At 40.3% G+C, this 25,901-nt stretch overlaps 1 long non-coding RNA gene across 2 annotated transcripts in view; it reads left to right on the top strand.

Annotated features, from left to right (window-relative positions):
* LOC128803697 (uncharacterized) overlaps positions 1-25,901 on the top strand; it is a 46,703-nt gene that overhangs the window by 348 nt on the left and 20,454 nt on the right. For both annotated transcript variants that reach the window (XR_008435814.1, XR_008435813.1), the window contains exons 2-3: positions 13,533-13,694; positions 18,966-19,107. This is a non-coding gene — a long non-coding RNA (uncharacterized LOC128803697). The remainder of the gene's footprint in view (positions 1-13,532; positions 13,695-18,965; positions 19,108-25,901) is intronic.

Genomic DNA, 25,901 nt, shown 5'->3' with positions numbered 1-25,901 from the left:
TTGCTGCGATCGGGCTTCTCTTCGGAGTTATTTTTATTTGTAAGCTCGCTAAAAATTTCTCGAATGTACATCATGGCTAGCATAAAAACACTGGAGGTTTTCAGGTCTTTTGTGATTTGCCTCCCACTGTTCTGCTAGTCAGCTAATGCTTCTTGGACTCGGTGGCTCTGTCCTTGGCAGCCCGGGATTTTGTACGAAGTTACTTGGTTTCTGTTCATAAAAATCAGAAACTGTTCCTTAAGGTGCCTTCTCCCAGCCTGGTACCTACAGCTGCAAACCTGGCTACGTGTATCCCAGTGACAGACAGTGAGGAGTGGCTACTTGGCGTCCTTAGCTCCCACCGCCCACTGCCCAAGAGCCGCCCCAGCCTCCAGCTATCTGCACCTTCCATTACCCCTTGCAACAGGGCTCTTCTCCTCCTCCCCAAACACACAGCAGTGAATAACACAGCAAAACCACAGGATTCCGCAAGTTCTTCCTCTCCCAGAAGTGCCTCCTGAGGAGCTGTGTTGTAAGTGTCCCCCATCCATGAAGCCACTGAAATATTTATTGGGCAACTAAAAGAGAAGCAGTATACAAATGATACTCAGCTCTGTCTGCCTGACAGGATGTGAAAGTAGGATTATCTGTTTATAATGTCTAAGGAAAATTGGTGTCAGAGAAAGAACATCTGGTGAAAGCTGAACCCAAATAATGCCATTTGTGTGTGTGTGTGTTTGTAAGGAAGGCTAGCAAGATGTAGAACTTGCTTGCTTTCTAATGCCAAGCTCTTTGAGGATATTGTTGTATTTGTACTTTTTGGCTCCTAATCTGCTTTAGGACTCCCAAATATCCATGCTGGGGAAATAAATCACTGATGTATACAGCAGCAGACTCTGGCATAAGACAGCTTTAGCGTAAAACTTCGCACTATGAAAGAACAGGGGCTGCTATAGGCTACTGATAAAACAACACACATTGGTATTTTTTATGCTAACTTCAGCTAGATCCTGGATTTCAACACCCCATTTCAAGCTGCTATCTGGAGAAATTCCATGGAATTGGCCTGAGTAAATTAGGCTCCATCAGTTCTTCTTAGATGACGCCTGTCACTTTCTCGAGGAGCAGTGAAACTATCCAAACAGAGGAAACTTGTGACTCTAGGAGTTTCTGAGACCAGATTTGGACAAAATATCTCATTCCTAAGGGAACAAAAAGTGACCTCGATCTTAAAGGTCCAAAACTAAAAATAAATTTTGCCTTTTTTACAGCTCTTCTTGTTCACAGAAAGCTCACAGTTTTACTCCACAGTTAAAAATTCTGCTTGTACATAAGCAGAAATGGATGAGAGAACTGATGGCAAAATGTATTTTGGTAATTATTTGTTGCTTTTTAATTGCTTGGGAGACACTTGATGCCATTACAGCAAGAAGCTTGAAGCACTATGGTAGATAATATCTGAGCACCTCCCAAAGATTTGGAAATTGAAATCAAAATATTATCTCTTTTCCTTTCCAACCTGAAGAAAACAAGTTTGATTAGCTTATAACTCATTTGCTTTTGTTTGTGTGCCTGGGTGTGCTTGAGAATGAAAGGAGGAAGGAGGACATATCTAAAGATAAACTATTCCAGAGAAAGGAGTCCTATGTTTAGTGAAGCAGCAAACCTAAACAACATTCTTTTCTCTTGTGAAAAGTTCTTCCATAATCTGGATGTAGCTCTTGTGAAAATGCTGTATCATGCATTCACAAGCTCTCCAAAATTGACAGTATTTATCTGGTATTCAACTATCCTGGAATGACAAACAAGCTAACAGATCTTTGTCTTCCCATAGTACTGAAAACCTAGCCTCAGCATGACCTCTGTAATTTATTATGTATATCATTTTCTTCAACAATTCATTTCCACTCGGTGAGGTGCCTGTCACACTGCAATGCCTACAGTCCACCAGGGTGATTTGGTGCTCCCAGTGCTGCTGGCATCCATGCTCTTCCTCCTTGCTTCATGAAAGCACTATTAGGAGAGCCATGGGTTGGGGGACACTATTAATTAGCTTCAGATCTAAGCCAGGTGTTTTGGCTGAATTTCAGGTCTATTAGAAATCAGCCCATCTGAACCAGAAAACTAGTGAGGAACAAAGCTGAGCATAGGCTGATAAACTGTTGCAGGCTTATTACCAAGGATTTGAGGCCATATCTTCTAACAGCAACAACAACAACAAAAAAAAAACAAAACAAAACAAAAAAAAAACAACAACAACAACAACAAAACTATCAACCATAATTTGGGAAGCTAAAGGGTGTAGTGAAGAGAAGTTGAAGAGAGAGAATAAGTTTGAAATAGGGCTGGGCATTGGAACAACTGAAGGGAAATGGTAAATGTGACAGGGCAAGGAGGCAATGGGGTGGAAAAGCAAAGGCAGCAAAGCCACCTGTGTAAGGTTGGGAAATGCCCTATCAGTGTTGTATAAATTATTTGGAAATAAGTTACAATCCAGATGTTTCACATGACCCATTTAAAGGATCACTGTGGTTTCATTTGCTCTTAAGTGTTATAGTATTTTCCCCAGCTTTTCAGGGAAGGTGGTTTTGATGTCAGCTCCAGGAATTCAGAATCCATTTGAGTAGACATAAGATGTAGAATAGTCTGCAAAAAATAGAAAACACCAGCTCCCCAAATGTAGCTCTCTATGACATTTGTCCATGTCTGTGGCCACTATACGGTCCATTTCTTGTGCACCTCTGGCAACAGAGAACTCCAGAGCAGCGGCACAGCTAGAACCAGGCCACTCCCTGACCATATGCAGAAATCTACAGTTACTGCCGCACTTTTTGAGTAGCCTAATTTTGCCCAGCCTAGTAGAACTGTGCCAGTTTACCTCCAGTGTATTAATCTCAAAACCATGTTCAAAGAGTTCAGCAAAGACTTACCCAATGTTGGTTTTCTGTGACTATAGTAAGAATTCAATATAATTTGCATCACCATAGCAACTTAATAAAATAGTTTTATGGACAATAAGGAACTTCTTCCAGCAATGCCTCTAAGAAGAGAAAGAAAATTAAACTAGAACAAAGAAAAATTATGGTTAAAATAACACTTGTTAGTGGCACAATGAAATGAAGTAGTCCAGGAGTATGGTTCTTGTTACTCATTCATGCTGCCAACAAGACCAGAAGCCAGCAGATGTAGGCAAGGTGTCCACGTTGCTTTGCTAGGAGGAAATGAGGCAACAAGATCACCGATCACTGCAATCTGGAATATTTCAAAATAGTCATGAAGCACAGTGTAGTTAGGATACTTTTTAAAGTGATATACCTCTTCACTACTCCAAATGTGCTTGTTCACAGGTTTCCCCTTTGCTTCACTTGTATCCAGCTCCTTCCTTTCCTGATCATTATTTCATGTTCATTCCTGTTTCAAATACATCACCGTTATCCATCCAATTACCCACCCTGAGTCTATCCAGAATTTTCCTGCTGAAACAGGGACATTCAGTTCTTGCTCTGCATTCCTCATATATCACCTGTGTTTCTTCAAGCTCCACCCTATCGTCACATCTATTCCAACTCACTCCTTGCAAAGACAACTTTCTCAAGTCCATAGTGAATGAGAGATCTCTTTCCCAATTCTCTTCCTTCTTTCTGGAAACAGTGACAGCTTTCAAGTTTCTTTTGTTCCTTTTACATTTCTTCTTTTGTGCCTCTCTCTGTAAGGCAAATATCCAACTTCCTTCCTCATACACAGTGTTCTAAGCTCTGCGGGTTGTGTCACCTTCTCATGCAGCTCCAGTTATCTAGTAGTCAATGTCCCTTGCAGTGCTGTTCCCTGAAAAGAAGCTGACTTTGTCAATAAAGAAAGCAGCTGCCCAAAAGCTAATGTAATTTTAACACGAGAAAAGAACATAGGAAGGGACAAAAGTGAGTCAGTACCATTGCACAGGAGGGGAGCAATCAGAACTAATTTTATTCACTTAGGAGCAGGATATCTGTGTAGGAGCTCCCAGACCTTATGAGAGTATCTAAGTAGATATGGACAACAAATATGATGCTTCTGAATCCTCTTGTGTGTTCTAACACTTTTCTCACCTTGTCCTGACATGAAACTTGCACACTGCAAGATTGATTGTGTCATTAATGCTATAAGCAGGATTCCTACCTGGCTGACAAATGCACATAGTAAATGTCTTTGAGTGTGAGAAAGGAAGGAAACAAGCTTACTTAAATCAGCAAACATTCCTAATGCACTCCTGCTGCTGCTCTTTCTTATTGTGGTTTTTTACACATCCTTCTTGGCAGTGGGCACTCTCACAGTAACTCAGATACTGAATAAGGAAAATCAAACCTTACAACACAGCCCCACCAGCATAGTAAGTGCACCTATACCCTTCCCCAAAATTTCTGTGGACCATCTATCATACAGGAAAAAAGTGGCCCCATCCCTGCTAGTGACACTTCATCCCTTCTTCCTAGTTTGATGTCGAAAACCTAGGGCCTTGCTGCCAAATGCTTCTCCCCATCATTGCAGGCTGGCAGAGTTTGTGAGACTTGGCAGGAGACAGCATTTGATAAGAATCCTTCTCTGGGCACCTCGGAGAGGGCACTGTCATTCATTTCACTCCCCTGCCAGTTCACAAACACCAAGCCAGCAGGACAAGTACAGGAGGAACTGCATTCCGTTTGGGTTCCTGTAACCTGGAAGCAGCCCCTACCATTTCCTTCAGTCACCTTTGAGCCAAAAGCAAGCAGAATACACTCCAGCCCAAAGGAATATTTTTAAGGAAAGATATAAGCAAACAAACAGGCAGGGTATCAATGGAACAGCCACTGCTGCCAAGCTAAAATTGGTACTTATGCTCACATTCTTGAACATATATATGTGCAGCAGAGCTTAATCAATTCCCTCATTAATGTTGAGGATCATGTGCTCATGCTCTGTGTCTGGGAAAGCTTTACACCCACATGAATTTTGATGTGGAGCTGAAACAAAAATGTTGACGCTGGCAATGCCAACTATAGAGAGTAAATAGCTGGGGCCTGCCAATGCTGACTTGAATGGGACTTCTCACCCAGAAGAAAACCTACATGTGAAAAGTATTCTCATTATCAGGTCTATGCAGTAAAAGTAAATCCTAGTTTTATTCCTCAAGCAAATAAATCCGTTTATGCCAATGAGTTGATTTCAAGCTCTGTATGGGTAGTTCCACTCTCTGGTCTTTATGTGAGATCTGAGTCTTGCCCACTGGAGTGAGTCAGGCTATCGGTGTTTGGCTCTGTGCTTCAGGGGTCAGTGACTGCACTTACATGTGGGCAAGACTTCATGCTGATTAAATCAAACTACTGCACTGAAAAGAACATTAACTAAATGCCTCCTAACATTCTGATGGCGTGTAAGCTATTCTAAATCTTAAAATCCATAGAGGATTTGTCCTAATTCATTCCAGTACACACAAGTACATAAATGAAAGTGCTTTCTGTTTAGTAAAATTGAGGAAATGCATAAAAAAAAGAAGTTAATGGCAATTTAAAATTGCTTTCTTTTTCAGGATATGAGAAACAAAGAATTGTGAGTAATACCAGAATGAATGTTCTCACCTTCTTGTCATCCTGTCTTTCCTAGTTTTGTTACTTAGAACTCAAAAAGCAATACTTTCTTAGTAGTAGTGGCACAGTGTCTTGATGACATGCTTCAGCCACAAGCCTTGTCTAGAAGTGATTGGATTATGTTTTGCTTGTCTTCTCCCCTGAAACCAGGGACAGATGCAGGCCAGATGTTAATATCAGGGACATTGCGCTCCCTTCACAACTCTGTGTCAGGCACCCACCTTTCTGACAGCTCAATGGCCTTGGGGAGATCCCACAGTGGAGGGCCAAATGCAGAAGAATGCATACTCACAGTCCTGACTCAGGCTGTACTTTCTCTACAACTCCCCACTGCTTGTGGCTAGTGTTGAGGTGCCAGAGAGGGGATGAGATGATATCCCCTCTGGGAACAAGGGAATTGCTAGCACTACACCAGTGGAGTGAGAGAGGGGCTACAAGAAGGGTAAAATTTCCTTGGTAACCTCCCAGTAAATCTGTATCAGTTTAAAGCTACAAGTGAATCTGGAAACAAACTTCTATGACTTCAGATCATAAGTCACCCACTGTGTTGAAAGCTGTTTGATGTGGATCTCTTCACTGGCAATTGGCTGCAGGCCAACAAACTCACTTTCTATGGATCACAAAATCACCACAGTTTTTACTGGTCACTTTTTTTCTGAAGGCAGGAATAAAGGGTAGTAGAGGATCTGTGTTTTTGATGCATTCATCTTCCTGGTTCTTCTCTTTGTACCACTGCCATGTGCTTTCAGTAATCAGTTAAACACACCTTTGCCTTTCATACAGCATCCCTTTTCAATGGAAGTCCAGACATGTTGGCAGTGCTTGCTACCAGAGGAGTAAAGAAGGAGTAATGATCCAAAAGAAAGTATTACAGTCTCTCAAATTGCACTGGGATATTCTCAAGTCAAACAGTAGCCCTCCATGTATTGGTATTCACTTCTAATATTCTTCAAGAGAGCCTAAAGACTTTGAGCATTGCAATAGCAGCTGAAACCTAGGAAGAACTACAAAAGCAAGATGCTGATGATTCTAGGTACCTGTGTTTTTTAACCCTTACAACAAAAAAAAAACAGTGAATGATAAAGAGCAAAAATGGATATCAGATGCATTGAACTTACTCAGATTAGATAACACAATTGGAGGAAAGAGAAGATACGTAGTTTGTGCAACGTCTTGTTGACCTGAAAGATCAGATTCCTAAAATAATATTTTACTAAAAACAGTTGTAAAGAAAACAGTAATGTGAGCAGGTAAAACCACAAATCAAATACTTTGCAGGTCCATATTTCATCACATGGCAGTATACTTTCAGATGCCAAATTCTGTTCCTATTGAATCTATGGCAAAATGCCCACTGACTTCAAACAGAATAAGTTTTGTCCCTCTAAGCTATGAGTATGGCCAACAATATTAATGTAGAATAGAAATAAATTGTATAGGTGAAGAGTAGGGAGTTGGTGCTGGAAATTTAGTGCCTGCTTATCTTAATCCCTTTCTTTTCAAATTAGCAAAACCCTTTTACTTTTAGAACATTATAGCAATCATTGCAATATTTTACAGTCCATTGGCTGAAGTGATTATTGCTAATAAACTTTATTTAGTAAATAGTTTTTTTAAATAGTTAACCCAAGTTTTCAAAAGCATTAGAAACATTCTTTTCAAACCAGAACTTTTTGATATTACAGCCAGTTTGGCTCAAGAAAGACCTTTGAACCTTCTCATTTGTATTCTCTTTCTTTTTACCTCTTCCTCTGTTGCATGATATTCCATTTAGTGAAGTTTATCCAAATCTATATTCTTAAACCTTATCCTGAAAGTGGATTTGATAAATCTTTGTCATTTATTGACAGCTCTTAGCATTATAGAAGGTATCTGTGCATGGATGTGGAAATTGATAGCATAAAGTGAACTACTGAACTTTTTTTTGCATTAAAGTAATTTTGCATCAAAACAAGCAAAATTGCCAGCAGTGTATCTGTAGTATTTTAAAATCAGATAAAAATAGGATTGCTGAATTCTTTAATTAACATAGCTGAAAGTTAGCCAAATCAGCTTCGGACACAGCAGGAGACGTACAGTTTGTCCTGATTTTGTGGGGAATGAATAAATGTAGCACTTGGCACATGAACTAACTGTGCAAAGTTAAAATATTACCAAAACATATTCAACTAAATCAAATATGGTGGTTTACCAGAGATTAGCACACATATTTTAACAGAACACAAGAGCACAATTTTAAAGTTGTGGGTTACCGAAAGAAACAAAATCTAGAGAAAATTATTACCAGTGACATGAAAATTCTGAAGAAAACTACTTACTTGAAGAAATCAGTGAGGTCCTTTGGCCAAACTCTGGTGTTCTTACTGATAGAGATTAACATCATCCCCTATGAACAGTTCTGTTCATTTGGGAATCCAGTCTTATGGCAAATGAAATCTCAGGGTATTTCAACTGGAGTGAACATTTTCCATGGTCAAGATGTTGAAACCCACCACTTCTTAATTTCTATGTGCCCATTTGCATTAAAAGGGTTTTGATTAGGTTAGAGGCATAATATTATGATGGGAAAAATTCTTTATTAAACAGAAACAAACATCAGTGAAGTAAACATGCTTAAAAAGATCTAGACTAAATGTAGTACCTGCCTGTGTATGATGGAACTTCAGTGTCTTACTAAGCAGATACTTTCTTGTAGAAATTTTAGAGGAGAATTCTGTCATTCTCAGATGTGCATCCTTAAGCAAAGAAACTCTCATGGAAAACTTATGAAAAGCCCAGTTAGAAAACCACCGATGAAATCAGATGCAGCTTTTGAAACAGTCCTGTAACAACAAGGTAAAGTTGATTTTTCAGTTTCACTGAGGCAGTGAGGACTGAATCCAGAGAAATTTCTTGAGGAAGGACATTACTACCCTCCCTGCAAAGCTTTACAGTTTTAAAGTGCAGTTCAAATTCCTGGTAGTAAGGTGAGAGGGATATTAATTAAATTAGTTCTTGTGGCAGCTGCTCTCCCCATTCACTTTTCTGTAGACAGCCCAGCTCAACTTGGGAGTAACACTGGCCCCTGTATGAGAGGGCTGTGTGCAGACAGGTACCAAATTTCTTTTTAGTGGCATTTTATGTCTTTAGAAATTTTTTTTTTTCTTCAGGAATTTTATGATGAAGACTGCCTCATTCCCAGATATAACATTTCATGGTTTTGGAAGAAACAGCTACCTGCAGAACTTTTCTAAATTGCTACATCCCTTGGTGTTTCTCTAGTCCAGATCATTTTGCTTCCTAGAAAGTACAGCTCATCCTTTCAGAAGACTGAGTTTCCCTTGGAAACCATCCATTTCCATGGATGGTTTGCCTGTTAAAAAACTTGCCTTCAGAAACCACAGTATAACATGAGCACCTTTAGGCAACAGTTCCCAACAGGGGTTCTGACCAAAATTAAGTTAGATAGTCCTGGGGCTGCGAGCCAGTATGAAGGGGAACTTGCAGTGAGGAGTTACTCAAAAGCCAGTTGGACTGGACCTTACTCTTTTACCAGCTTCCACCTTTCAGATGTCTGTGAGATGTATTCTATTGTCAGAGTGGGTGAGGATTATAATGGCTCACCCATTTTACAGACAATAAACACAAAGACAAGAAAGGCCCTGCAGATTAGAGGGTGAGGCAGAAATCTAACTTTTCCTCAAGTCAGGGCCACTGATTCACTTTGCAGCACACTCCAAAGAGCTGTGACCTCTTTAGGTGAGACACGATTTTTGGGCATAGTTCCTCAAAGATCCTCAGATGTCTTTTCTACACCAAACCCATACTCCTTTGGTGGGGGAGGTAGGATGACTCAGTCACTCCACAGGCTCTCTGTCACTTCTCCCTGATACATACTCTCAAGAAAAGCAGAATACATCCATGTTCTTTGGTAAACAAAGGGACGTGTGGGAGCATTTTTCCCCTTAGAGACTTAGAGACATTGCATGGGTAGATGAAGCAGAGCTGAAAACAAAGACCTAATTCCAGTGCTCTTGCAAAAAACATCTGGCCAGCACTGTCTCTTAAAAAAACAGACTGGAGGAATGTAAACATATGTTTGGCTTGCGAAGGAGTCGTTATATAAATGTTAATTATGAAGATTTCCCATGAGTACAAAGGCTTTTGACAGAACTTTGATTCCATGCAGGACAGAAGTATCAGGAGTCACATGCTCTGCCTTAGAGCTGTGCTGACACTTCTCTGAGTACTAAGAAGCAGCAAGGGCATTTGCTGTAGCACGGGAACAGAACAAGCTTTGATGATTGTAAGTCAAGTTTGCACAGCATCGTGTTGAAGAAACTCTATGTAATTAAACAGTTCCACTGATCATGTGGAGCATGTGAATATCTAGCTATGATCCCAAAATGGTAAGGCAGCTTCCCTTAGGTTTCTTAAAGAAGATACCTGAGCATTATTATATCATTTGGCATAGCAAGGGATATGGAGCCATTACATTTTTGCAGTTATGAGACTCAAATTCTTCTCTTTGTTTTCAACATTTTCAGCTGTTACAATGTGACTTTCATGCCTTTTTCCTCCACAGTCAGGAGATATTCAAGTTAAACTGACCTTTCCAAAGGAATGCTGAGGTTCTCACATGGCTAACATGACTCCAGGCTCCCACAAAGATCACAAGAACAGGGGACAACCTTAGGCTTTCTTTGCTGTAAATAGTGCCATTTAGCGAAGGGAGTGACTCACCATATCCAAAGTGAAGCCTGCCTTCAAACCATTGGGGTGAAGGCACCAGAGGACCAGTTTAATAATCACCCTGTTTGCATTGCTTAAACAGACACTGTGAACCTCCTCTTCTTCTCCCACTATGGCCACCCTTGTTCTTGCAGCACTTGTGCTGCTGGGTGATGAATCTGACCAGGGAACTTACCTGACTGAAAAGTATGGCTGATGTTTATCTGGCCTTTTTTGCAGTGTTACTTTTTCAGTTGGATCAGAGTTCCCTGTTCCAATTTGTGATGTGGCTCCAAAGTCTGTAAGCAGAGTAAAGGCAATGAGAGGTGGGAATGTTCAGGCAAGAGTGGGAGTTCAGGAATATGAAAACTTCAGGAATATGAGTCTTTGGTGTCCAGTGACTGAATATTGAACCTGCTTTGGGACTGATACCTTCTGTCTGCCTTGCCTGTTAAATGCTTACTGCATGTGGTGCTCTATAAATAATGTCTTTTGAAACTATAGCAAGCCTATTTTAAAAGAGAAACACAGTTACTGAATTTACACTACAATTTATCTGCCAACCCTCCCTCCCCTCTGGCTGAACATCTCACTTACATATTTCACAAATGCAAAACAGAATACTCCACTTTTTCCTCCATTCTTAAATGAAACTGTGAAAATTCATCCTTTCAAAATGACTAAGAAAGGCAGCAGGACTTCTGCTCAGGAAGAAAGAGAATAATCTAGATTTAAGGCTTTAGGAAATTTCAAACAGTGAGAAAGACTTGAAACATTTAAAAGCCAGGATTCATAAGCAAGGTTTTCATTGAATTTTTTAATGCATCAGAATTTCTGACCATATCCAAGGGGTTGCATAGGAGTTCTGTACTGGCATTAGAGAGAGTTTGTAGTCAAAACATAAATGAACACTTTGACTTAGTTAAGTTATTAATGCTGAAAATAACATTTTTTTTATGAGTTACAATTCTGAAGATGACACTATTCAAAGTATATTTATTTGCAGTAAAAATCTGCATCTGAAAGAGGAAATAATGGTTTGTTCATAACATTGGCTCTGAAATATACTTAACAGTGTCAGAGGGCCAGCTTTTCCAAGGAGATGATTCTGTGCATGCCATTGGTACCCAAAGAGCAGGTGATATATTATGTATCTTTGATCTATGGCTTCTAGCTATATTACCTGTTTGCCTAGTGATGTAATAACAAGGAGTCAAACCCTCAACTGTATTTAATATTGACTCACAAGCCGTTGTCACAGGCGAGCATGATTTCCTAGTGTCTTTGACACCCAGGAAAGAAGAATGAGTGAGACACCTATAAATCTCAAAGTCCTGTTTGAGACATAATAGAGCGAAGGAGAGAATATTATGACAGCGTAGCATTTACATGGTCAAAGTACTGCAGTTGTAATAGCATCTCAAATACCCTCATAAAGCTAAGGAGTAAACAGTCTTATCTCCATAAAGAAGCTTGCTAAAGGTGATATGCCCTGGAATTTATTTTAAGTAAGTTTAAGCTCTTCAGTTTCCCTCTAGAAACTAGTAAGCCATTGAGAAGCAAACTTGTAGCAGAAGTAAGAAGAGATACTGGGTCTTGCTGGGATTCAAGCCCATGCTACCTCACAACTATCAGAATTTCCTGTCTGAGAGGTAGCTGGAAGCTTTATTAAAGCTGGAGTTCATTAAGTTGTGTCTGCACAGTGGACCAGTTGTCTGGAATTTTTCTCCTGCACACTGTCCTTCATTTGGTGTTTCCCTGAAAAGAAGTAATCCTTGTTTCCACTTCTGATGATAAACCACAAGTTAAAACAAGCAGGTTTTTCTTTGAATGCCAACCAGCTATTATTATACAATTTGTTATCAGATCAAAGCAAACATGACCTTAGCCCTTGGACAGTACATCATAGTGCCATACCTTTCACATGGAAAGGAGGAGGAAGGGGGAGGAGAATGCATATCCTGCTTTGCTCTCCTGATGTGACTGCACGTACTTAAAACCATAATTATGGAAGTGGCTAAGTTCTTTGCCTTTCATACTGATGGGGTGTCTCCCTCCTCAGTCTATTTCTGGGTGCTGTAAATATTGCTCTCCATGTAGCACAAAAGCAACTGATTTGCAGCCTTGCAGTCTAATGACTCAAAAATGTGAGGACAGATAGAAGCCATACCCATTTCTGAAGTCACTTGCTCAGCAAAACAGTACAGGTCAATGCAGCCTTTATACCTTAGCAGTAGTCCTTGCTGCGCATGAGGGATCATCTTGTGAGAGGTGCCCTTCCCTCAGCCTGTCCCTTTCTGTGCCTTGTGAGACACAGACAGACCAGAGTTCAAACTTGCCACCTGTAGGAAGCCTTTGCCAAGAACAGAGGATAGTTTGCCAAGCTGATAGCTCTGTTGTTAACCTTTATAATTCTTTCCATTTTACTCTTTTCCATTAAAGCCCAATTTTTGGAAGTTAGTGGTTATGTGAGAAATTCAACTTTTGTGTATTTCTTTGGAAGGTTTCTAGTGTTCAGGTTTGCAAAGAAAGGACTTCTAAATTCAGTGCTCAGAAGTTAGGAGGAAGGGGAACCCCTCTCCATAATTGCTACCTATAGGAAATTGTGATATTTTTAAGCAAATTTCATGGTAATGAAATATGAGTCATGTTGTTTTAAGATCTGGGCTGCTGATAGTGCCTCTTTTAATGTCTTTTGCATAAACCCACAGACTCTTTCACATCTGGTCATAGACCCAGTGCACAGTTTGTGTTGTTTAATAGTAGTACAACAGGTTCCCTGATACCTGCTTACATCTCAAAAGTCATGTCAGGTAGGCATTGCTTGCACCTCCACAATTAGTAATTTTCCTTCCAGGTTAAGGAAGAGCTTTGGGCCAATGTGGATGGCACATCTCACAGGTGGTGGCTTTTACCCACTTTTCTCAATACAGTGTTCTCATCAACATTAAAAGTGAGCTCAGTACACAGCGCTCTTATTCTTCAAATAATTCTTGCTGTAAGGCTTCAGCTCAGCATCACTTGGGCTCTAAAGGTGATCCCTTCTTCACATGCTGTTCACACTTTTCGTGATAGCATTTTGAGCAATTACAGATACCTTACAGACTAATTTATCCCTCACAATCCCCCTCAGAGCCATGCAAATGTGTTTTATTACCCTTCCTTTACTGACAATGAAAGCAAGACATGGAGATTAAAGGCAATATTCTCTTTGTTTTTCTTTTTTTTCTTTCCTTGGAAAAGAGCCAAATTTATTTAATTCTAGCTGAAAGTGGAGGCGGAATGTCAAGATGTGGGGACTGGTCTGGGACAAGCTCCTCCCATTCCTTGAAGTCTTTTAAGAGCAGTTTTGCCACAGCTTTTGGAGATCAGGTCTCTGAGAGGTCCTGGAGATGACAAAAAGAGGTAAGATGGAGCTTTGCGATGATATAAATTTTCCATCAGTCTGAGTTGAAGGTTGCAGATTGTCACTGCAGAGACAGAGTTTATAAGGAGCCTGTATTTACAAGAACAGTGAGGAGGCTCTGAAAAGTGACAGGGCATCAAGTTCACTGAACTGAAGTGGACCTTGAGAGGAGGAGCTGCTGTTAAGGAATTGGGAGCAAAGACCATGAAAAGCAGGATGGTAGAAGGTTTGCTGTGATACCAGTGAGCCCTCCCTGCTCTTGCTGCAGCTGAATTGTGCCTGGCTTGCAGAGGGAAAGGCCAGTCCATTAGGAATGAGAAAATTGCACTGATTAAATCAAGCAGAATTTGGAATGCATTTGCAAAGACTCTAATTCCCAGTGAATAAGATATGCTATCCAAGTATGGTGGGGGCCAAAACAGGGCCTCTAACTTATATCCTAGTGGGAGTGTCAGAGTGATAGAGAGGTTTTGTCCCCACCCACTTAGGACAATGCATTCCTTGTGGGATCTGGATAGGATTCCCCAAGAGAATTATGAATTCTATGTTAGATGAAGAGCTCCCGTACTTAAAAAAAACAACTGAAAAAGTGTCTGACTGGTACATGGCAGAAAGTCTGTGTTCTTGCACTTTAATTTATGCCACAAACTAGTCCTCCTCCATCCAGCTGATTGTCTCAGTAATGACTCTAAATTCTGGAAAAGGAAGTAGATGCCTCTATACATTATCTATTTAAGACTCAGTTGACCTACCACTGTCATTCCAGAAGAGCAGAGAGATATACATGGTTCCTCTGAACTCTGTAATTCTGTAGATTTGTTTGAGATTTAGAAAACAGGGTGATAGATGTCTTCTAAATGTCATTGACAAGATAGATAGATGTTCCTTAACCTACCATTTTCTTTCAAAGTGCTACTGTCTGTTCACTGTTCTTGTTTCTTGTGTTCAGACTTGAGAAATACAAACTGCTGGCATATACACCACAGACAACCCTGATCCCAGCCATGATCCCTGACTTATCAGCACTCCCAGAACTTAATGGTAACAGTGTCAAGCTCTGTTGAAAACAGACGCAAAGAGAGTCCAGCCATCATTCACGTAGCTCTGTGCCTTCACTCCATATATCCAGGAGAGTCATTAGCCCAAATGTTCTGTCCTGAGGATATTTCTTCCTCTCTTCCTGTTTTCTTCACTGTATTTAGCCTGGTATCCAATCTTTCAGTTTATATCCTGATCTAATATCTCTGATCACTGTGGACAAAAAGTGGAAAAATCCCACTCAGGCAGTGCATTTTTTTTGCAGTAAGTGAGGTGAGGCACTGGAACGGGTTGTCCAGATGCCCCATCTCTGGCAGTGTTCAAGGCCAGGTTGGACAGGGCTTTTAGCAACCTGGTCTAATGGGAGATGTCCCTGCCCATGGCAGGGAGTTTGGACTAGAGGTTCTTCAAAGGTCCCTTCCAACACAAATTATTTTATTATTCTAAGGTTCTATTGCAGAAATACGTTCATAGAGCAGCTCATAAGCAGAATTATGCCTTTTCTGCAAGATGAGGGCTATCACACAGATAAGGCTTAACAGTTTGTGTTCCCTCTTTTTGCTCCCACAGAATTTCTTCCTGCAGCTGCACTTTTCCCCTCATGTTTTTATTTACCTTTGTCTCAACTGAGGCTCCACCACAGTGTGGGACCTCGTCACCTACCTCCTTCTGGCCTTGGCCAAGCCAGTCAGTTGTGTTAACAGAATTGAGCTTCACTGATCCCCAAATTTGTGAGGTTTCTTTTCATTTGTCCTTCTGCCCCTGGACAGAGCAGCACTGCTGTTCCAGCAGCTCGAGGGTGCTGGAAGTGTTGGGAGTCCTTTGCTCTTTGTCCCTCTCCAGTTCCTTACTTTTAATTTTTTAACTGTTTGTTGCCATGTCTTTCTTTCTTTTCAGCCCTTTCTTTTCTGTTCCCTCCAGTCCTTTGGCTTCTCCTTTTGTCTGCCTTCTCTCTTTTTCCATCCCTTCTTAGTTTCTGAGGGAGTGTTTTGATGGTGTTTCAGAGTTGGACTAATCCCCATCCCTAAGACACAGGGACAGAAGGGACAGTGGCCAAACCATTAAATGAAGAGCCATCTCCTGTTGTTTGTTTCACACCTGGCCTCTCCTAACTTCACCTCATGGCCCATGGTCTTGCACTGTAAGGGACAGTGGCCTAAAGAATTTGTCTGTTTGGTGTCACACAGAAACTGTAGACAGGCTTTGGGGAGCTGTTAGGCCTTGTGGGATTTAGGCTGGATAGTCAGTGTAGAACAGTTCCCTTGCTGAGAGCACAAAATATGAAGCTTTGGTGGAATGCAGGAAGGGGATAAAGACAATGCTCGAATAAAAATCAGAGGTGTGGATGATATGAAGATATTTTCTTTGTCTCTGCACTCTGTTCACAGCTTCATTCTTCTCCACCTTTCTTCCCACCAAGGCCATACTGTCTGTCCAGTGCAGTGGGATGCTTCTGCTGATACAGATGGAACAACAATGATGTAGTGATGGTGGAATTTCCAACTCCTTAAAAAACTCTGCATGTAAACATGCAGAGATGCTTTCTCTGCATGTTTAAATGCATAGCTCTTAAACCAAGGTACAGACTCTCTTCACATCCCTTATACATGCATATATGTCCTCTTTTTCTGAGTCAGGCTTTCAGACAGAACATTCTTGTTGCTTTGTGCTTGCTGTTCATGTCACATCAGTCATCCCAATGGATTTGTGGCTGCTGTGCATCACTGGAATAGGGCAGCCAACATGCACTGTGGAGGGAACCTGAGCAGCTGAGAGAAAGAGAATTTACTTTTACAGAATCATAGAGTCACTAAGGTGGGAAAAATCGATGAGCCCACCCATTAACCCAGAAATGCCAAGCCCAACACTAAACCACATCCACAAGAGCCACATCTACATGTCTTTTTAGCCCTTTAGATTAAAAAAAAAAAAAAAAAAAAAATCCTAATATCCAGTCTAAACCTCCCCTGGGCCAACTTGAGGCCATTTTCTCCTCTCACTTGCTACCTGGGAGAAGGGACTGGTCCCCACCTCACTACAACCTCCTTTCAGTTGTAGAAAGTGATAAGGTTTCCTTTATGGTATTTTTTACATGCAGTGCTCCATGTGAAATAGCTATGTAGCTGTAATGGGCCAGTCTTATGCCATTTACAGAGCTGTTTAAACAAAAGCCTGCCAACCTGAAACACTTAATTCTGTCTGCAATTAAATTTGATATCTACCTCCAGTCACTGTTGGAATCCTATGGCTTTTCCAGTGACTGCTAATGACTGATGAGGTGCCCAAGATGAGCTAGCTATTCCCTGGGTCATATAACCCACACACCGCGATTGATCGTGTTAACAGATTTTGGTGAGTGCACTTGAATATGCTGCCTTGAGATCTCCAAAATGCTTTTTTCAGTGGATGCTAATCCTGACCTACCAAAAAATCCATAGGTACAGTAAAGGCAGATTATGTTCTGCAAATCATACATTGGGATCTAGCCAAGTACAAAAGAAACTAAACAAGAGCCACAGCCAGGCCTTTGAAGGTAAAACAGTGTGAAACATTTGCTTCTGTTAAAAATACTCCAACTGCTTTTTTTGTGTGTCAGTCTTCCTGCAGAATCATTTGCCTCTATAGCATTTTTCCCCCCAACTTAGGACACAAAATACACACTCTGGATGGCTGCCAAAATGGTGAGGCAGCTTCTCTTAGCTTAAAAAGGACATCTGAGCATTATCAGTTGGATTTTGTCATGCAGTGAGGGGAATATAAGATTTTTTTGCTTCCCTAATGGTGCAGCCTCTTGAAATACTTCATACTGTGATTTCATAGCTTGTTTTCAGAAGGGGGTGGATTATGAGCTAGCCAGAAAACTAAAGCCAAGCTAGTTATCTCATACAGCTTGCAACATTGCTGAGAAGCCAGTTCCCTTGTGGCTAAGATTTTCCAAAGATACAGATTACTTGAATGCACTAACATCTCTAATTCTGAGTGGCCTCCACAAAATATCCCAGAAAGTCTGTTTCTGGAAAAACTGTGCTCGTCTTCTGTGAAACTGAACCTTTCTCAGTTGTCACAAGGTAAATTGGCAGTAACAAAAATCATAGAGACTTTAAAAATTTGGCTAAGTTATTCTTTGACCTTATAGTTATTATGCATGTTTTAAAAGACCCTGCAAATTTGTTTGAATTATTAGAATCTAGCAGCATTAATCCTGATGCCTCATCAGACCTGTCTTATTTAGATGTGGATTTAAGCAAGCAAATAAGAACCTCTTTAATATGGAAATTGGGAGCACTTGAGCAGAATTATCAATGCTGACTAGCTTATTTCCTGAGGTAAACATGAGTAGTATCTTCCCTCTTCCATTAACTTTCTAGGTTCTCAATAAAATATTCTAGAGAATTAGATTCTTCTCTGTTGCCAATTTGAACAGGAAACATTTAGTGCTGGTGAATAGTAAGTATTTTCCATATGCAAATTTGCTCATTTGCTGCCCCTTGCTTCTTGTTAAGGGAAAGGGTCATTTATTCTGCTTAAAGCTTTCGTTCAGAGCTATTCAAATTAACAAGATGCTAAGTGTTTTACTGAGGAGGGTCTATAATTTCCTCAGCCGGTACAGCTGGAAAATCGACATTTATTTATTCTCTGCTCAGAAATTACTGGTACAGAGATGTACATTTGCTATGTAAAATACTTTGTTAGTTTCTCAGCATGTATAATGATTCTGGGTCAGAGGTAAGAAGGTTAATGAAATATTTAAAGTGAATTTTTGCATAGCATTTCTTTCAGCACTGCAATGGATAAACCACAAAGCTAAGAGCATGTTTATGTAAGGTATTTAATCAGGTGTTTTTATCCTATAGAATGTATAGAGGCTATTATCAAGATGTTCTTAAACCACTTGAATGAGATTAAGCTCCTTATAAATACTCTTTTAAATGCAAATTTAAAATTTGCTTCTAAGGTTGTATTGATGTAGTAATGAGCAGCAGAGCTGATGCCTCTCTGAGTTTGCTTTGATTTATACTATTTTTGGGGCCAAACTGGCAGTAGTTGCTTTTGGGCTTGAGATTTTTAGAGGAGATGCACCTGTGTCACCCCTGTCAGTCCAAAATTCAGTGGAGCTCAAGGGCTCTGAGTATGTTGTATATATATCAAAGGCAGTATTTTTGACTAGGTCCCCTGGTCCAAGACATCCAGGCCAAGGCATTATGAAATGTTGACTTTTGTCTTCCTTGCAGAACTCTTCAAGCAATGGAATTTCTTGAATGTCACCAAAAGAAGTCAAACCAAGATGTGGACTGTTCCTGCTTGATATGCCAGGAGCGAAGCTAGCTTTCCATAGTTTCCCATGCTGCAGTGAGATAAGGATTAAAAACTGAGGTATTTGAACACTGTGAAATTACACTCAAATAAAGCAGTGGATATATTCAAAAGGGCTCTTTGCAAATAAAAAAAAAGTCACCACTTTGACACAGACAGGTTTGAAAAGAACATGCCAAGATCAAATAACAGCTGTATCCACTGGAGCTGGAACCAAAACAATCTGGTCCACTTCATTTTCTACTTCACAAACAAGGATTTTGGTTGATAAAAATGCTCTTAAGCCTTTTTAGCTGTGCGGTAGATACAAGATTGCACCAAAGTGGCTTTACAGGAGCAGGCTGTACTGGTGGAGCATGGCAACAGTTTAACTTTTTTCTAGGCAGTGAGTTTCTCACCTACTGATCAGGTTTAGAAGCATAGAATCATAGAATGGGTGAGAAGGGACCTTTGAAGATCATCTAATTCCAACCTCCCTGCCATGAGCAGCGACATCTTCCTGCCCTTCCTTCCTTCCAGCTTCCAGCCCCATCCAGCCTGCCCTTGAAAGTTTCTAGGTATAGGGAATCTACCACTTCTCTGTGCCAGTGTCTCACCACTCTCACAGTAAATGATTTCTTCCTAATATCTAATCTAAACCTGTTCTACTTCAGAAACTCCATTTCTTCTTGTGCTGCACTACATGCCCTTGTCAAAGGTCTCTCTCAAGCTTTCTTGTAAGCCCGAAGGCTGTAATAAGGTCTTTTTGAAGCCTTGTCTTCTCCAGGCTGAAAAACCTCTTGTCTCAGCCTTTCTTCACAGGATATGTACTCCAGCCCTCTGATCACTTTTGTGGCCCTTCTCTTGACCCGCTCCAACAGGTCCATGTCTTTCCTCCACTGATGACTCCAGGGCTGGACACAGTACTCCAGGTGTGGTCTTACCAGAGTGGAGTATAGATACAGGAACTATCCCTACAAGCCAAGCACAGTCTGAAAAAAACCTTGGGAGTCTAGATATCTGTTTTATTTCTATTCTTCATTTAGAGTCAGAAGGTGCCATCTTCAGTGAACTCATCATTAGCAGGATGAGAATGATATGGGACAAGTTTCTGACCCTGTTTCTCCTGTGGCAAAGCTGAAATAGTTCTGACTGTTGGGATATTTTGCCATGGGTGAGCACTTTTGGGCATTCAACTGTTTATTTAGTTCCTTCAGCAGAATCACTGATGTCAACAGCAGCCAAGCATGGCCTCAGTTGTCTGGTTACTAGATAAAGAAGACAAGATTGCAGTTTTGGGGGAGTTTGATACACACACAGCACCACTGATCTTCTCACAGTGGTGCAGTGTAGAAAGATAAACTGTCATGGTTATAACAGTACGGAAACCTAGCATCTGAGACAGAGATGGTTTAACTTGTGTATTTTTAGAGGCATCACAATCTACTTGTTTGGAATTTGTTTGATTGTTTTTATCTTTTAAAAATCTGAACGTCAGCTTTCTCCTTTTTGCAGCAGAGAATTTTTCAGCAGTTTCAGCAAACTAAATATACACCATGGGATCTTGAACAGATATGGTTTTCTTCAGGATATGTGTCAGAAGTTGGAGTTAATGTGTAGCAACAACAGAAATAAGTGAAAATTCTACCTTAAATGGTGGAAAAATGCTTTAAAAATGGGTTAAGACCCATTTTTTGTTTATTTTATGTAAGACTTACACACGTTCTCCAATCTCTTTTCCAGGATAAATGTAAACCAGACAAACTCTTTTTAAATCTTCTGCATGAAGAAACAAAGAACGACATCAGGCTTAAAAATCTCTTCCTAGATTCTCACCTGAGAAACATCTTGCTAAAACCAAAATTTTGCCCACCATATTTGAGAATTGTGGTCATTTGTAATTGCAAATAACCCAGCCATGCTAGCTGGGGCTCTCTATATTTTTAGCTTTATAACTGGATATGCACAACAAGTCAGTGTGTGCCTCAGCAAAATTGGATGACAGGAATTCACCAGCTTAAAAGGAGGATTGCATTACACATAAAAGGGAAAAGCCTGTTCGTTGTAAATGGTTTCATTTGTATCTCACAGCAAATTAGGTTCCTTCAAAATCTCCTCAAGGGTGTGTGGCATCATGAAGCCTTTCATCAGGGGCCCCAGACTGGGCTCTGCTTCCAACTTCTTCAGAAGAAGAACAGAACAAACATCCTTCTTCCACTGAGACGGATGTTTTCTGAAGGTAGAACAAGGTATCCTCTGTACCTCAAAGGGAGGAAGGATCACATAACACCAGGCATAAATGTGAAGTTACCAGTTTTCACAGGCTTTTTATTATTATTACTTTTTTTAAACCAGGAAGTTTTCCCACATCCCAGTCAGAGCTATGAAGTTCTATGGGTTTCCTCTGCTTTGGATGTACTGACATTCAAATCCCAGACTCTCAAACACAGTCATTATGTGCTGGGTACCTCAGCAGAGAGAGAGTGGCTGGTAGATCATTTCACTCTCATAACAGCCCTATAACAAGTACAGAAATGGTGTATGTGGAAAATTATTTATCAGGAAGCATTTGATGTATTTTTAGGTTCTCCTTTAAAGCAATTCAGTGGCTGGAAAGCAAGGGAGAGGGGATCAAATTCCTGGCACACTGCCAGTAACGTCTCTTTAGACTTTAGCTTTGGAACCAGCCACACATGAACTTTTTCAGAATTGTCAGCAATTCAGATCAAAATTGAAGCATCTTTCTTATGACACCATACGAGCAGCAGTTCCTGCCATTTTCTTCCCTTAACTCAATAGCCTGTTGTTAATCCTGTGTCAGGCATTGAACAGGCTGCCCAGGGAAATGGTGAAATATCTGTCCCTGGAAGTATTCAAAAGGCATGTGGATGTGGCACTTAGGGACAGCATTTCATGGTGAATATGTGTTACTGGGTTAATGATGCCATGTAGCTTGGACACTACAGTTTTAGAGGTCTTTTCCAACCTAGACAATTCCATGATTCTAATCAACTGAACAAAAGTTTGTATGAACTTTGTCCTATATTGATCACTCTCCAGAATGAAACAGCTTGGTATTCTTGTTGTAGAGTTCACCAGGAGCATCGAAAAACTATAGCAAGGGTCTTTTTTCTCTAGCAAACTGCCTAAGTTTAAATAGCTCACATTCTTCTGGACTTCTCTGTTCTTGCTTTAATGGTTTTGCACATTTTGCCTGTGTATGAAAAATACTTAGATGTTTTTTAAAGCATTCTGGAAAATTAATTTTTTTCATTCATGTCCAAGACAGGAAAGGGCATGATCAGCTCAAAGGATTAATAAAAAGGGATTTGAAGTTATTCATCTCCTAGGGATTCACTTCCAGGCTGCGGGTTGTAATGATTTCAAGACTGACCAGTGGCACACTGAAGAATGTTTCACACTTGTATTCCCATTGACCTACATGTGAATGTCTGTCACAAACCTCAGACCACATGGTGTTTTCTATAAATCTGTGCACATTTTCAAGATAATGGACTGAAAAATGAATGGTGTGGAAATGACCTACCCTTTTATGTGTGGAGGATTTGTTTCAAAGGCAGAAGAAAGTCATTTTATAGGTCTTTGTGACTGATTTATTATCTTGATAATTAAAGTTGTTTTCTCTTTTATATCTGTCGACCTGTAAACTCAGATTTTTTAGGCTGTCAATCTCATAAACTCATGTTTACAGAATAATGAGTCTTTTTAGACATTGTAGAAACAAGGACTGCATAACCAGCAGCAATGGAAGCTTTAACATCTCTTCCATCACACTGATATTTAGTAAAGCCTTTGACACCATTTCCCACCATTCTCCTGGAGAAATGGCTTGGATGGGTGCACTGTGGGTTAAAAACTGTTTGGATGGCCCAGAGAGTGGTGGGGAATGGAGTTACATGCAGTTGGCAGCCAGTCACCAGTGGTGTTCCCCAGGGCTCAGTGTTGGGGCTAGTCCTTTTTAACATCTTTATTGATGATCTAGATAGACATGGGGATTGAGTGCACCCTCAGTCAGTTTGCAGACACTAAGTTAGGTGGTAGTGTTGATCTGCTGGAGGGCAGGAAAGCTCTGCAGAGGGATCTGGAGAGGCTGGATTGATGGGCCAAGGCCAGTTGTATGAGGTTCAATAAAACAAAGTGCTCAGTCTTGCCCTTGGGTCACAAAAACCCCAGGCAGTGCTACTGGCTTGGGGAAGAATGACTGGAAAGCTGCCCAGTGGAAAAGGACCTGGGGATGTTTGTCAGCAGCAGCTGACCCTGTACCAGAATGTACCCGGGTGGCCAAGAAGGCCAATGACATCCTGGCCTGTATCAGCAACAGTGTGGCCAGCAGGACCAGGGCAGGGATTGTCCTCCCCTACTCAGCACTGGTGAGGCTGTACCTTGAATGAAAAGGACAGAACAGACCAAGAAACACTGATAAAGAACAGACCTTTGGCTCAGCCAGCTTCAGAAGATAATCATAAGCTTTCTGGAAGCCAATTTAAGTGCCATGCCAGAACACAGTCTAATTTTGCTGTTAAGCCCTTTTCCAGGAAATAAACTATTTCATTCAAGATGTTATTGCATTAAGCAGAAATGACTAAGGCTGAGATTCTGAGATCCAGTTCATGCTGAATATCACCTCACTTGACAGGCAGATCTTAAGTAACAAAAAAGGCATTCAAAAAGCAAGCTTTTAATTCAGTTATATTTTTAGCTAGGCCCTCCTGCTTACCTTTAGATATCTTGTTTCTTATCAGAATGAGTTAAAGCTTCATGGAGCATAAGATGAAGGAAAGCTGAGCTGCTGTGGTACATGACTTTATATACTGAGTAGGATCAAATGGGTGAGAAATTGGTGATGCTGGACAGGAAATAAGATCCTCTTCTCTTCCCAAAGCAATGCCCAAGTGTGGTAGTAAGCAGAATCTATTGAAAAAATACAAAATACAAATGTATTCACAAATAATTTAAAGAGTTTGTTTTACTCTGACTTCTACAATCAGAATTATTCGCAAGTAGTTGGATGGCAACCAGAATTTTTTTTCACAAGAAGGCCATTTCATTGTTCTGCTTAAAAAATTTCCGTCATTCAATTAGGGAGCTGAAACAATGTCTTGGACAAAAATGACATGTTCGCTGCAAAGCAAACAAAACCCAAAACAAGCTCAGTGGTTTTTTTCCATTAAAATTGCTGTCTTTCTCCAACTGGTTATCCCAGTTTAAATACTAATGGAAGCGAGGCTCAGCAGTTTCTGTCTCTGTCAAGTCAAAGAAAAATATAGCTGCAGAGAGCAAAGCTGATCTCGCCCAGGTAGCTTGTAGTGAAGAATAGATCCCTTTTGCAGTGAAGATAAAACCTTAAGCAATCGACCACACACTATGAGTAATGGATAAGTAAAGTATGCTAAGAAATGATTCACAAATAAGCCATAGACTGAGAGTTATTAATTGATTTACTCACTGGATTCTGACACATACCACATTTTTTAAGATTTCCTAACCAAAAAAGGCATCCTATTTGTGGCAGATTTTACCCAGAACTTTAGAGTGCCTCGAAAGAACAGAATTGCTCTGAATGTTGGGTTTTTAAAATGGAAATTGAATTGAAAAACCTTCCTTTATATGAAACATGAGGCCTTAACCACTTTTTTATCATTATGACTGCAGCACTTTTCACAGAAGTAGGGTGTTAACCTCTGAGATGTGGCTATGTTCCAGCTCTGATGTTTTTCTTTCTTCCTGAATTTTCTCTGTAGTTTCAGCTGGATGACGTATTCCTCACTTCCCCTCCTTTGTGTAATCCTGGTGGCATAGAATGGGAAAGACTGCTGTGTTTCCCCTACAGAGATCGCCTGCTGCTGAAAGGCAGCTAGGGAGGGATATGTCCACAATCTCCTTCCTAACACAGCTACATCTCTGGGCCTGGAATGAGTTTGGTTGTTTCTTTGGCAGTCCACAACTAAAGAAAGGATGAAGAAGAACTCGGGATGATTTTATGACCCTAAAGAGCCATTCAGTAAAACCAGGAAAAAGTTCATCTTGATATTGCTAATATTTCATAGGAAATCCACCTCATCCCAAGGTCTTATTTTTATAACCTCTCAGAATTTCTTTGCATAGTATAAAAAGAGACACATTCTTAATTCTTTGAGGATAACTTCTAAATCTGTTTCAAAGACTTAGTGGGGCAATACCTTGGAATTTAAATGCTTCAAACTTCTGAACAAGCCAGATATGATATTTGCAGCTGAGGCCCACCTCTGCTCTGAAGAAAGCCCATTTCACCAGTGTGATTTTATTTTTAAAAGCAGTTTTCCTGGCAGGCTTCTCTGCCTTCAGCCGATTACGTAAAGTAAACTATTGACATATGCAGACCAGTTGAGGCCATTTTCTCCATTAAATTCAAACCTTGTTTTAAAAGTACAATTTTAACATGTTGTTCTTTCTGAAATATTCCACAATATGTGCTTTCACGTTTGGTTATATAACATTACATTCTTTTACAATAATAAAGCCAAGTGTATTTTGGAATTGTTCACAGACTGAAGCAGTTTAGCACATGGGACACATCCAGATGTGAAAAAGTTCTGTGGCTTGGCTAGACATGTTACTAAACCTTTTCTCAGACATCCAAATGATGCTCAGGATGAATTTAGATTTCCTTTCTGAAAGGGACCTAGCACTTTCCTAGTATGCACAGGGAGAAACATCCTATTTCTGATGCTGGGCAATTGCAGTTGAACACAAAATATATTTTACTTAATGTTAATTCAGTGATATGTTAAAACTGCTCATGAACTTCACTTAGGTACTTATATAGCCTGCTAATGGCCTTGATACAGGAGAATACACAAATAATAATGCTGTAT

The sequence above is a fragment of the Vidua macroura genome, chromosome 2 (assembly GCF_024509145.1).
Source record: "Vidua macroura isolate BioBank_ID:100142 chromosome 2, ASM2450914v1, whole genome shotgun sequence".
In the NCBI taxonomy this organism is placed as follows: domain Eukaryota; kingdom Metazoa; phylum Chordata; class Aves; order Passeriformes; family Viduidae; genus Vidua; species Vidua macroura.
This window is presented reverse-complemented; position numbering and strand designations above follow the sequence as displayed.